The sequence below is a fragment of the Vespula pensylvanica genome, chromosome 12, assembly GCF_014466175.1.
Source record: "Vespula pensylvanica isolate Volc-1 chromosome 12, ASM1446617v1, whole genome shotgun sequence".
NCBI lineage: Eukaryota > Metazoa > Arthropoda > Insecta > Hymenoptera > Vespidae > Vespula > Vespula pensylvanica.
Genome location: NC_057696.1, coordinates 1,790,273 through 1,804,363, shown reverse-complemented (window position 1 = coordinate 1,804,363; position 14,091 = coordinate 1,790,273). Strand labels below are relative to the sequence as shown.

Below are 14,091 nucleotides of genomic sequence, written 5' to 3'. Positions count from 1 at the left end.
CTATCTCGCCGAGTTCTCATAATCAGTCATTTCTCTCAGTGGGTATTAAAAGCACGAACAGGTAAAACACTAAGTGCAAAACATGGTAATAGTATAGTACCGAGTAGCTCTAGCAAGTAAAACCATATGGTACTTTGTTTGAGTGACGCGTAAATCGATTTCCGGTATGTGCTTAAAAAAAATAAAAAAAAAAAAAAAACGAAAAAAAAAAAAGAAAAAGAATTAAAATCTTTGCCTCTCGTTTATTAATTGTTTCATTAATAACGAGGTTGATTATCGAACAATTTAGAAAATTTGATTATTTTTTTTTCGCGCAAAAGTACTATTTCTCTTTCTCTCTCTCTCTCTCTGTTTCTTTCTTCTCCCTTTTCTCTCACTCATTTTTATTATTTAGTTTCTCTAATTATTTCTTTTTCTCTCCAACTATTATTTTTCTCTTTAATTATCTTTTTCTTTCTAATTATTAATTTTTCTCTCCCTCTCTCTCTCTCTCTCTCTTTTTCTTTCTTTCTTTTATTTTTTCCTCCTCGCTTTTCTTTCTTTTTCTGTATCTTTTTTATTTGTCCTTTTTCCACGTAAAAATAACAGATCCGACGTGTATGTAACTCGAAGGATTTCTAAATCGATGATCGTCTTTGGAATATGTCGAAGTTTTATCGAAGAGAGAAAATGCAGGTCAACAATGGCATTCGATACGTAGGTGCGATAACGAAAGGATATAGTTTTATTATTACGATTTTAACGGCTAGCATTTTGCGATTTACGAGTGATGATTTGTGCTTGTTACTTCCTAGACGATAAAGCGTGAGATAATACAAGAAGAGGATATTTGAGATATACAATACGATATCTTGATCTCGTTAAGGGAAAAAATTGTATTTTAAAATTGTTTTTTTTTTTCCTTTGTTCTCTTTCTTTCTCTCGAATCGTTAGATCGTATGATTTTTTTAATAGTTATATCTTCTGAAATACCTCGGTTGAATTGGTTTTCCTTCTATTTTTTTCTTTTTTTTTTTTCCCATGAAATTCGTGATCGATCATTCGATCGGTCGATCTTTCAGTTTAAACGAGACGGAAACTGAAAAAACGTGGAAATTAAAATACGCAGAATATTGCGTTGATATTCGGATATACACGATGTGTGGTTTACGATTCTACGCACGTTATCTCGAATAAAAATAATCTCAAAGTTATAGTAATATTTAATATGCTTGAATTGGCAAAAAAGAGGAAAATATTATTTACATCTCTTGTTATAGGAAAAAAAAGGGGAAAAAAAACATCGAGTTACATTAAAAAAATTCGATAGTCATTTTAGGGTCTTAAAAATTATAAAAACCGTAATAAAAATTCGATGCTACGTCACACAATCTCCTTCAAATAATACAAATTACTTATTTTTTTTTTTTTTTTTTTTTTTTATAGGGAATTTCTTCAGATTTTTTATTTCTTTATTACTTATCTGTAAAAACAAAAAATTGAATTCCTATAGAGGAAAAAAAAGATGAAAAGAAAATACTTATTGATCTTATAAAAATCTTATGAATTATGAACAATAAAAAAAAAATTAAAAATAATAATTAATATTATCTTATTCAGATAACATAATATACGTTCTCTATATTATTTATTAAGAGTTTCCAGAGATATCTAAATTAGGTAGACTAACCGTGTATGTATATATGTGTGTATGTATGTATGTAAATATGTATGTATGCATATATATATATATATATATATCTATGTATTCATGTAGTACGTATAAACGGTCACGTTCGACAAATCGACGATGACAGTATCAGATTGGAAATCGTAATAATTGTTTATAGAGCTTATCTCATTGAGTAGAAACGAAGCGAACTCTATTACATTAATTGCTGTTTCATCGATTACCATTATTTATTCTTGATCGATCGATCGAGTGACATATCTGGTTTTCATGAATATAACTCATTAAACAATCTTCACAAACTATTAAGGAATCTTAATCTTCCTTATTTTTGTTTTTTTTTTTTTTTTTTATACAGGAAAATTTACATCTTTTTCGTAATACGACAAAACTTCGTTCCCTCGTTAAAGAAGAAAAAGAACAAAGTAGATAGAATTAAAAAAATTAATTAATATATATAAAATTTTTTGTTAATTATAATCGAAATATCAACCAATATATATTTTCTTGATGATTATTAAAAAAATGAAAACTAAGTCAATCTTAATATGATAATATATTAAAATTCTATAGCGAAACGATTATTTTTTAGTTTAGAAAAGTAAATGTAAAAAAGTTTTGATAGTAGATTTAGATACGAAAAGAAGAAATATTTTTGACTCTAAAAAAAAAACTAGTTTTTGAAAAATTCGTTCATTGGTGTTCTTTTACGCGTGACTGATTTTGCGTATGTAAATGGATATGGATGGTCAAGGTTAGGTCACATCGTTGAATCATTTCGTGGAATAAACGAGCAAAATTCTATCCCTATGTCTATCTCTATATCTATTTTTTTTTTCTAGAGCAACGTAATATTACGATGATTCCTTTCGATTTAATTACTTTTTTTTTCTCTCTCTCTCGTTTTCCCTCTCCTTCGATATTATAGGGTTAAATGAAATATATATAAAAATGAAGATGGGTGTCAGAAAATATCGTGCTTACATTATTCTTCAACAACATTTTTAATAACAATTAATTATAGGAAAGTCGACAAAGCTACATGTATACATATATACATATACATATACACGTGTCATACACACATTCTATACATTAGTAATCTTACAATATTATATACAAATAAACATATTATCTAGATTTTCGTTAACAAGCTTTGAGATATTCCCATATAAAAGAATAGAAAAATAAATTTGCCATTCATATATTTCATTTATTTCTCATTAAAACATTGGAAATATTTGAAAGAGAAAGAGAGAAAGAGAGAGAGAGAGAGAGAGAGAGAGAGAGAGAGAGAGAGAGAGAGAGAGAGAGAGAGAGAGAGAGAGAGAGAGAGAGAGAGAGAGAGAGAGAGAGAGAGAGAAGAAAGTTAGACATAATGAGTGAAACAGATAGAGAAAGAGAGAAAAGTTAGATAGAATGAGTATGTGTGGGAGACAAAAAGAGAGAGAGAGAGAAGAAAGTAAGAAAGAAAGAAAGATAGAACGAAGATAGATGTTGAAGTTTTTAAGAAAATAAAATTTCGCGAAAAATTCAACGTGAAGAGATATCGCATTGGTTCAAATTCGTATGTCGGCTTTACTAAAATACCAGAGAAAAATGGTGTCATATTTTTCTTTTACGTATACACGAGCATACATTACATATATATGCATGTGTAGACACACGCACACACGTACACACCCGTCCATTTCTCTTTATTTAAATCGAAAAAAAGATGGAATAAAAACAAGATATTCACAGGGAGAATTCAAAATTGATCTAATTTATACATATAGATACATTGCATTGCGATAAATAACATATATTCATTTTCATTCTGTCTTTATTTGAATAAAAAATCGAAAAAGAAATGGAATAAAAAATGATAAAAGTTTGTAAGGGAACTCTCCAATTTTATCTAATCAATTTAATCCATTTCAAAAGTACATACGCATATACCAATCGATATAGACGAAGATCTAACAAAAAAAGAAAAAAAAAAAAAAAAAAGAAAAAAATTAAGCGGCTTATCGAATGATCATTCAAAATAATAAATAATTTTCTTTTTTACGACGAGTTTACAACAAGTTTACAATGAATCTTTTAGATTTAGTTTTTAATATGTCATCTGAACGTTTACACTTTACGAGTAATATAATGCAACCACTTTCATTTCGATATCAGTATCAAACACACACATATGTATAGAATATGTACATATGTATATATACAGCATACGCATATATACATAATCGTGTGTACGAGTGGTTATCGATCGTTCACCATCGTCATCATCGTTCACTCGCAATTTCTGTTCAAAACCAATACATTTCTCGTAGAACTCTATTATTAACATGGGGTATCGTTCAAGGTCTCTCAAACATTTTTCAAGGTCGTCTCCTAATCATTTATTTTTTTTTCTTCTCCTCCTTCCATCCTTTTTCTCCATTCTTTCTCTTTTTTTCTTTTCGTTATCCTTCTTCTTATTTCGTTCTTTCATTGACTTCTTTTTTTTTTTTCGTTGTTGCTACATGTTTATAGAGATCGTAATTCCCCGTTTTAGTTTCACATATGACCATGAAGCTTTATGTTTGGCAGTTTCTTCAGAAAAAATGATGCAAAAAAAACAGCTGAGTATATTTGTTAAAGTTCAAAGCCAGAGAAAAAGAACTTCCATTTATTTATTTATTTTTATTATTATTTCCATTATTATTGTTTGTTTTTAATTTATATTGAAACTGATTTATTTTTAGACTTCTTTTTTTTTCTTTTTTTTTTTTTTTCTTTAATGCAAATATATGTATCCTACACAGTATGTTGTGTTGTATTTCTCTTTCTTTTTTTTTTTGTTTTATCAAAATGAGTTATCGAGAAAATGTCGATGTTTTATCTTTGATAAACTGAAAGAGAAAGAAGGAAAAAGAAATGTGTATGAATTTGATTAACCGAAATAGACTTGTTCTTTTGAGGCATCATAATGATGTGTTGCCTAAGGCTTCCCAAAAGTATAAATGCGATTCTGCTTTTATCTTGCATTTCTCTCTTTTATTTAGATATTACACAAATGCAATCTTTATTTCATCCTTTTCTTTGATATATTTTTTCTTAGTACTTTTCCAACTCTCTTTCTCTTTTTTTTCTTCCTTTCTCTCTATTCTTTTGTATAAATGTTTCAAAATATAGTAATATACAAGATATATAAATATAGATATGTATGTATGTGTGTATATATATATATATATATAAATTATAATTATTGAAATAAGTTATAATTCATAGAATACAGTAATTCGTTTATATTAATATCATTATAAAAACATAGATAATAATCATATAATTATTGAAATATAACTATAATTCATAGAATAAAATAATTCATTTATATTAATATTATTTTAAAAATGCAGAATTCCTTTAACGAATTGCGATATCAAGCGAATTAATGATATATTCAAGTTTTTCATTTGAGTTATACTTTAACCATGTTTCTTATACTTTTACTTTTATCGTAATTCACAATTTCGAAAGAGAATTCATATCACTAAAGAAGTTTTTTTATTCTCTGGGTAGGTAAAAGGGTCGTATTTTGATAATACTCGAGAAATTAGAAGCCGACGATGCTTCGGGGTTTTACCCGGACCATTCCATAAAACTTGGAAATTCACGTAGTCAAGGAAAGAATAAGAGAAATTTCTTTTACTCATCGTTTTATTTTGGGATCAGACGAAGAAAGCTCGCTCAAGGGGTGTGAATAGAAAGAAAAAAAGAAAAGAACGAAAAAAAAAAAGTAAAGAAAAACAAAGAAAGCTTAACGAACTTGTCTTGTAGCCTTCCTAGAGAATAACAAAAACAATAACTATAGAATTTCGTATTCTTTGAAATTTCATCGAAAATACTTTCCATAGTTTTCCACGGATTAGAAAACTTATCGAAATCGATATCGTGAAATCGTAAGAGAGAGAAAAGAAAAACAAACAAACAAAAAAAAAAAAAAAAGAAACAATAAAACAAAAAAAGAAAAAAGAAAGAAAAGAAAAAAGAAAGTAGGGAACAAAATAAATGAAATAAATTCGAACAAGTTTCTCCATTTGTCGGTCACGTTATTATACAAATTTAGAGTAAATATTAATTCCTTTAACCCTTCGGTTAAATCCGATGTTAATTTGACCCTTTAGACTTGTTCCTTGTCTCCTTTGTAAGCTCTCTAAAGGATTTTACCTTCGAGCTCCTATCAAGAGTTTGTACTGATTAAATTTCGAAATTGTAAACGAAAAGGATCCTGAGAATATTTCGTAAATGCTTTGATATTAACTCCGTTCTATCGACAAATTTCATTGGCAAGTAATTCGAAAGATTAAAAAAGCAAAACTTAATAACAACGAGTGAGATTACTATAGGAATTCTCTCTTCGCTTTTTTTGTTAACGAACAAATGATCGATATTCGACCTTATTCAATTTTTTTTAATTACACAGAAAGCAATTAATAAGAAAATTATATTCGTTCAAAAAACTTGGACAAATTTCTTTTACATATCGTACGATAATTTCATTCATTACAATTAATCTATCGTTAATCAGATCAATGATGTTAAATCCATAAATCATTTATCGCGCATTCTATTCGCATAATTGAATTTTTCAAAGGATTATTATGTTATCATAATTCTAAATTATCTTTTTTATTTAAAGCAAAAGAAAAAAGAAAATTGGAGGAAAAATGTATTGTTACAAATTTTCAGTTTCAATAATATTTACATATATAGAGATACGTGTATGTACGTCTACTGTCTATTTTTTTTGGACAGCTATAGTAATAGAAAGATAGTATCAGTATACGTAAGTTAGACAAACAGTTGTATGTTTATACCGATGAGGTAGAAGGAGAAACGCGCGAAAGGGATAGGATATAGGCGTCGCGACGCCTGACGTCGGAGTGTTCAGTAGACGGTGAGCCGTGTTAGGGAACGGTACTGGCCGGACTCGACGTTGACCCTAACTACTTCGTTAAATCGCGATTATTATACGCGTGTGTGAGTCTTATAAAAAGATACGTAATAAATAAATAAATAAATAAATAAATAAATAAATAAATAAATAAATAAATAATCGAATGAAATAAAATAAAATAAAATAAAAGAACGACAAATTATCATAGAAACATTTCGGTGAAATTAAACGAATAAAAACGATAATGTTCGAATAAAAACTATTATAATAAAAAAGAAAAAAGAAACAAAAATATGTGTAGTAAGCACGAGAATAGTCTGAGTGAAATTCGTTTATCTTCGTTGATCTTGTGAATTTTTCTTCAAGGTATACATACGTATATATATATATATATACACATACACACACATGCATATATGTATATGCGTGTATGTGTGCGTATAAATTGAATATATTTATTTACTTAAGTCTTTTTTCTTTTGCTTTCTTTTTTTTGATCATTTCGATTCTCACCAGAGATGAATGTTTCTCTCCCTTCTCTCACGTCTACCCTCAACTCATTTCGTCAATTAACTCTAATCTTAACTCAATGATTTGCCTCATTTTACGATCTAACGTTCCTTTGAATTGTTTACACATGGTATTTTGGAGTCAGTGATCTGGCAGCGTTAAAACGCGATGCCCAGGCAAACAGTGTGTAGGTCGAAATGCAAGACAAATCGAGGAGCGGCTTGCGAGGTTCCGATTCATTTGTAATTAAACGATGGCCTATATCGATTTAAATTAGTATACGTTGTAATAACAACGATAATAACGATAACGCAAGAATTATCCTCGTCTTTCTCGCCGACAAAATAATAATAATAATAATAATAATAATAATAATAATAATAATAATAATAATAATAATAATAATAGTAATAGTAATACTAATGCAATAAAAAGTACTTTAACGTAAATGTTTGCGATTATTTCGCTATAAAACATAGCAATGAAAAGAAAGAAAAAAAAAAGAAAGAAAAGAAAAGAAAAAAAAAAAAACGTCGAAATTTAATTAATATTCTTTTATTTGTTCTTTTTCTTTAAACGAACATATTTTATTATCATTGTTATTGGTTATTATATTACGGAGATAGGAAAAGGAAATTATTCGGAAAAAATTTTTTGTATTACAGCACGCTCTCTTTTGTCCTTGATCTCGATGAATAAAAATGAATGTATCTGTTTGTTCTTTTTATCTTTTAAAAGAGAAAGAGAAAGAGAAAGAGAGATAGAGATTGAGGAGATCAAATCAAAAGTTCTTCGTTCTTATTTCCAGCTTATATTTTCTCGCGAATTTCTACGTGCGTTATTATCTTCTTGGAATAATTTATGTATAACGATTCAAATGGCAAAGTGTAAAATTTCTTTTATCAAAAGAGAAGAAAACAGGAGGAAAAGAAAAACAAATATTAGATATATAAGAGTATGGGCGCGTGTCTATGAAATAATTCGTTCTGTGTTTTAATTAAAGTTTTTTTCTGGCTGGATGGATTTTTGGATTTGAAAATAATTTGTACGATGCAGATATGCGTATATTTTGGAGTGTGTGTTACCGTGAAATAAAAATCGAAATGGAAAGGGTTGCAGCTTCAACAAGTGTTCCCGAACAATCAACGATAGAATATTGTACGCGAGAACAAATCGCCAATAACTTTTGGAGAAAAAAAAAAGAGAAAAAAAAAAGAAAAAAAAATGAAAGAAATGAAAGGAAGGAAGAAAACAAAAAAAAAAAGAATTTTTTCATTCAACATTTGTCGTTCGTTAAATTTTTTATACGTTTATATTGTTCATTTTTATACACGCATACGTACGTAGATGGACGTTATGTTTACATTGCATGCACGTTAAATGCCATTTTATTCGAAATGAATGAACAATTTCAAACGCTATTGTTTTAGCTTACAATTACCTCGAAACGATAAACACGTAATCCCCTTATTTTTTCCCACCCTTTTAATTCTAATCCAAATTTTTTTTTCGCAAAAAAAAAAAAACAAAAGAAAAGAGATATAAAAAGAAAAAAAAAAAGGAAAGAATCCATTACGACAAGATAGATCGTTAACCTTTTTTTTTGTGTTTTTTATATCTTGAAATATCCCGAAGAAAAGGAAGATTTCTCTCAATAGAGTAACAGTCATAAAAAAAAAGAAAGGAAAAAAGAATGAAAGAAAGAAAAAGAAAAATAAAGAATGAGGTTGTCGGACAAACGACATCTCCATAATGGAAACACTTTTCACGAGATGTGAATCCTTTTTGAAGATATAAAAAATAAAAAAAGAAAATCAAATACGAGCTACGATAAGATATAATACTCTGTTCTCTCTATCTCTATCTTTCTCTTTCTCTTTCTTTCTCTCTCTTTTTATTCCATTTTTTTTTGTCTGTGTCTATCTGTTTGCTTGTCTCTTTCCCTTTCTCTCCTTCTCTCTTTTTCTTTTTCTCCGTACATCTGTCCGTTTCTTTTCTCTTCTACGTATACATTAAAATTGAACGATATCAGTAGAATTAAATGAATTTAAATACAAATCGAGCAAATTACTACAATTCAACTTTCAATCTGCAAAAGAATTCTTAATATACACGTTAGATTATATGATTATCTCAATAGCTTTTCCGATTTTACATCTTTCCCGTAATACTTCCTAGTTAAGAATAAATAAACTTTTAAAGCTATCGTCGAAAATTTTTCGAATTTCAAGACAGAGAGAAAGAGAGAGAGAGAGAGAGAGAGAGAACAGAAACAAACTAATGCTTATCACGCATCGAAAGAAGAAAAGCAAAGTGTGTCGGAAAATTGGCAAAAATACAAAACTTTCAAATCTTTTGCAATAATCGTATTCATTCGTTAATACGATCGAAATAATGTAACGTTTTATATTATTCTTTTGGGTAGTATAATAATACATTTTATCATGTTGTTCTACGAAAGTGAAAAAGAAACATTTTATTCTTTTTCTTTGATCGTATCTCTCTCTCTCTCTCTCTCTCTCTCTCTCTCTCTCTCTCTCTCTCTCTCTCTCTCTCTCGTGGAAAGTTAGTGACGAGATATTCTCGATTACAAGGAATACGAGTCAACGTTAACTCAGGCTTATCTTATCTACCTGGTCTAATCTTCTCGACTGATTTATAATTCCTTTGAACTGCAACGATTTCACACGATTTTAAATTAGATAGGTAGATAAATAGATAAATAGATAGATAGATAGATAGATAGATAGATGGATGGATGGATGGATGGATGGATAGATAGATAAAGAAATATACTTGCTTTAATTATTCTAATTAATGTAAATGATGTTTAATAATGTATTTTTTGTGATTTCTTTTTTCTTTTCTTTTATTTTTTTGAAGGATTTAGTGTGGGTGTAGGGTGGAGTAAAAGTTAGATGTAATTAAATGGATACTATTCGAACAATTTGAAAAAGGTTCAGAGCAATTTAATTTAAATGAGATCATCACCTTTACATGACGACGGTCATTACCATTAAATGTAATTATCGGAATGTGCATGCCGTAAACCAGCATCATTATCAAAACGTCGTCATCGTCGTCGTCCTTGAGTATCGATCGATTAGTTTTCATTACATTGCGGTATAAACCACAAGCGAGAGAATAGATCGATAGTTACTTGCATCTAAATCATGGTATAATGCGAAGTTTTAGATAAAGGTACGATCGTTCGATAATTTTATATTTAATATTAATATTCTTTTCCTTTTTGTTTTTTGTTTTTTTTTTTAATTTTTCTTTTTCTTCTCTTTTTTTATAAAACGAATAATACCGATCTTTAAATCTTTAATTCATGTTAAAGTATTTGAAAGAAGAAAGAAAAAAAGAAAAAGAAAATTTGATAATTTTTATATATATACACACATACACACACATTTTTTTTATGAATATAATAAAAGAAATCGATTTAATTGAAAAAAATTAAACCATTGGATGTACTTAGAATAAAAAAATATTTTTTATTAGATCTTTATATTAGAACATTATTATCGTTATTAGATTTTTAAATTTTTAATTAGATTTTATTTCTTTTTTTATTAATATAATAAAATAAATCGATGATTAAATCTGTCAAATTGTTCGAACTATGTGTCTACTCATTAGAGAGAAAAAAAAGAAAAAGAAAAAAGGAACTCCCATCCTTAAATAATTCTGTTTAAACTTGATTTCTTTTATTTCTTAATGAGCAATTGAAGAAAAATTAATCTCTCGTATTATTTAAAGTAATAAAAGAAAAACAGTAAGGAAAAAAAAAGGAAAAGAGAAATAGAACGACGTCCCTTCGCTAAATTACCATTTAAATTATCTTCTAAACGAATATTTCTTTTTTATTTCTTTTTATTCCTTCTTCTCTTTATTTTACTAACATAGTACAATAAAAAAAAAAAAAAAAAAAAAAAAAAAAAAAAAAAAAAAAGAAATAAATAAATCGACCATTAAATCCGTCGAAATTATTCAAAGTAAGCAAAAAGCCAAAAAAGCTATATCTCTTGGCAAGATTACCAACCACCACAAAATGACGTTCTAAACGAAAGTAAACAATCAATGTATATACAAACATATGAGTGAGTATTTGTTACGCATTTATCTTCGAAAGTTTGGAATAATAAGAGCTCGTCGTTCTATTTTATCTCGTTGAGTGAACGAAAATAGATACGTTCAACGTCGAAATAGTATAGTAGTAGTCGTGAAAGAACAAAAAGAAAAAGAGAAAGACGATTAACGTGCACGCACTGTACACTTACTTAGATAGAACATTACGCTTTGTAACTAATTTCACTGAAAATGAATTAATAGAGTTTCTATAACAAGCGAAGAAAATCTTTTGAAAGGTATTTTCTTTATGGTATTTTCTGTAATTTACTTATCCATTGACAATTTCTATCAGTGGCTTCATTAAAAGAAAATTTAATAGAAGACAATGATCAATCGATTGAACAATTTGAATTTGTCTTGTTAAAGATGAAAGAGAGAAATAGAAAGAAAAAGAAAGGAAGGAAGGAAAGAAAGAGAGAGAGAGAGAGAGAGAAAAAAAGAGAAAGAGAGAAAGAAGATAATAATCGAACAGGTCAGATAGTCTCTTGGCTGTACCTTAAGTCTGACTTTAACTGACTCGTACTACTTACTCTCTTTCTCTCGCTCAAAGGACTCTTATATCCTCCGGAAATCGAATTACCTATTCGCTCAGCAACGTTTTTCAAAACATCTAATGACTCCCTATCGTAAACGAGTCCTTTTAACAACTTTCTCTCTCTCTCTCTCTCTCTCTCTCTCTCTCTCTCTCTCTCTCTCTCTGTCTCTGTCTCCCTCTTTTTTCTCTCTCTCTCTTTCTTTCTCTCGTTCTTTTTCTCTCGCGAGATAAATATAATTATAGTTTTAACGATGGAAAAAAAGATAGAAAAATATTACGATACTGCAGTTGGAAATTTTTAACTCTACTTTCTCTTTTTTAAATTAAAACAAAAAAAAAAAAAAAGAAGTAGAAGGGAGTAAAACTTTTTTTCTTTTCATCTTTATATGTAAATTTATACATATATATATATATATATACTTATTTATTTATTTTATTTTTTTTTATTGATTTTTGTTCTGCAATCGTATCTCGTGCTACTTTTTAATAGAACATTCGCGTGTTTGAACTTTTTTAAAAGTTTAGTTAATAGATTTCAACTGAAAGTTTGGAAAATGTTGATGTTGTAATAAGAAGAAAGATGAAAGAAGGATAAAGTTGGAAAAAGCAAAGTATATATGTCTCCAGACACGCATAACTTTTTTCTTCCTTTTTTCGTGCGTCACCAGACCAACAAGTCCATATTGTTTCGAGTTTCCAAGTTCTTTTGCTATACTATACTTTTCAAAAGGTATACGTCCAGTGTAAAAGGATTAAAAATCAATATTCCACAAGAAAGAATTTAATGTGGTGGGAAGTAGTAGAAAGAGAAAAAAGAAAAGACAGAGAGAGAGAGAGAGAGAGAGAGAGAGAGAGAGAGAGAGAGAGAGAGAGAGAATAAAAAGAAGAAATACTTTAACAAAGAGAAAAGTTCTCCCTTTCTGTCTTCCGTTTTTTCTTTCTCTTTTTATCGTTGTTAAAAAGAAGTTAATTCCAGACTACAGCTTGCACATATCGATTTATCGAAAGTAAAAGTTATTAGAAATTTCAAACGGACTTTTTTTCTTCTTCTTTCTTTTTAATTCAATTATTAAATATCGAGATAACATTTGAAATTTATTTATAAAAAGATCATTTCTAGGATTAGCTCAGAGTTTGATTGAAATATACATACACACAATTTTTTTATAAACATAAATTCATTCATGAAACGATCATTTCGAGTATTTACAGCTTATTATTAGAATCCGAATCAATTGCATTATATGTTATTTATAATTTTTGTTAATCATTAAATATCAATAAGATAATATTTCACGTTGGATTTTTACTTCTTTATACATATTTGAAATTTATTAATGAAAGGATTAGTTGGAGGATCAGCCACGTCCAGTCTGTATTAATTATATCTTTTTCTTTGTTAATTATTAATTATAAAGATATAGTTTTATAGGATCAATTTCAATTGTTTCATAAACATTTGAAATTCATACATAAAAAGAATTATTTCGAGGCTTATCCAATTGTCTTTAAAAAAAATTTAATATCGATAGAAAATTGAAGAAAGAATTTTAATGAGAAGAAAACAGATAATCGTTAATCTAAAAACAAAATCTCTCAGTAAAGAACAAAGAAATTAGAGACACCGCAAATATTTATCTTTATCTATCTATCTACTCTTTATCCCTTTATATGATAATTTTACGATCGATAAATTTTGTCATCCATATTTCTCATTTCTTATCATTTAATAACGTTGTAAATATATAAATAAAAAGATCGTCGCATGGAGATAAATTCGAGGGATGTTAAAATTGAAAAGATACTTTTGGTCAAGTATTGCAATAATGTTTTCAAGTAGAGGATAACTAAAAGTTCTCCGGAGAACTTCATTGAAGAATCAAGAAACTACATAAACGGCCAATCGGAATTCTTGAAAGTTCTTATCTCGTGTTATATTTCGTATGAATCTCTACGTCGTTTTACAAAATTATCTTTGAACGGCCTATGGACATCTTTGAAAGTGTACCAGAAATAGTAGTAGTAGTAGAAAAGAATAAGTGGTATAATAAAAGCGTTGATCGGACAAGATAATGCAAGTAAAGAATTAGAGATACGATCGTTACAGATTTTAGTGACTCATAAAAATCTCTCGGTAGTGATCAAAGTTGAGGAACCAAAAAAAAAAGTACAAAGAAAAAGTAAGGAGTTGGAAAGTCCTTACTTTTCTTTTTTCTTTTTCTTTTTCTTTTTTTACTTTTTGTCTGCTAAAGAGAAATCACGAAGGAGAGCAGAAAAGTTAAGCGTTATCTCTCTCTCTCTCTCTCTCTC

The 14,091-nt window shown here is 28.3% G+C and overlaps 2 protein-coding genes across 4 annotated transcripts in view; one reads left to right on the top strand and one right to left on the bottom strand.

The window, feature by feature from the left end:
• Positions 1–14,091, bottom strand: part of LOC122633228 (14 kDa phosphohistidine phosphatase-like) — a 46,870-nt gene that overhangs the window by 2,035 nt on the left and 30,744 nt on the right. The gene's annotated exons all lie outside the window — the stretch shown is intronic.
• Positions 1–14,091, top strand: part of LOC122633224 (phosrestin-2-like) — a 44,010-nt gene that overhangs the window by 616 nt on the left and 29,303 nt on the right. For 2 of the 3 annotated variants that reach the window (XM_043820879.1, XM_043820877.1), the window contains exon 1: positions 6,607–6,965. The exons of the other annotated variant lie outside the window; for it this stretch is intronic. The gene's annotated coding sequence lies outside the window, so the exon portion shown is untranslated. Of the gene's footprint in view, positions 1–6,606; positions 6,966–14,091 lie in introns of those variants that run through there. 3 annotated transcript variants of the gene reach the window in all.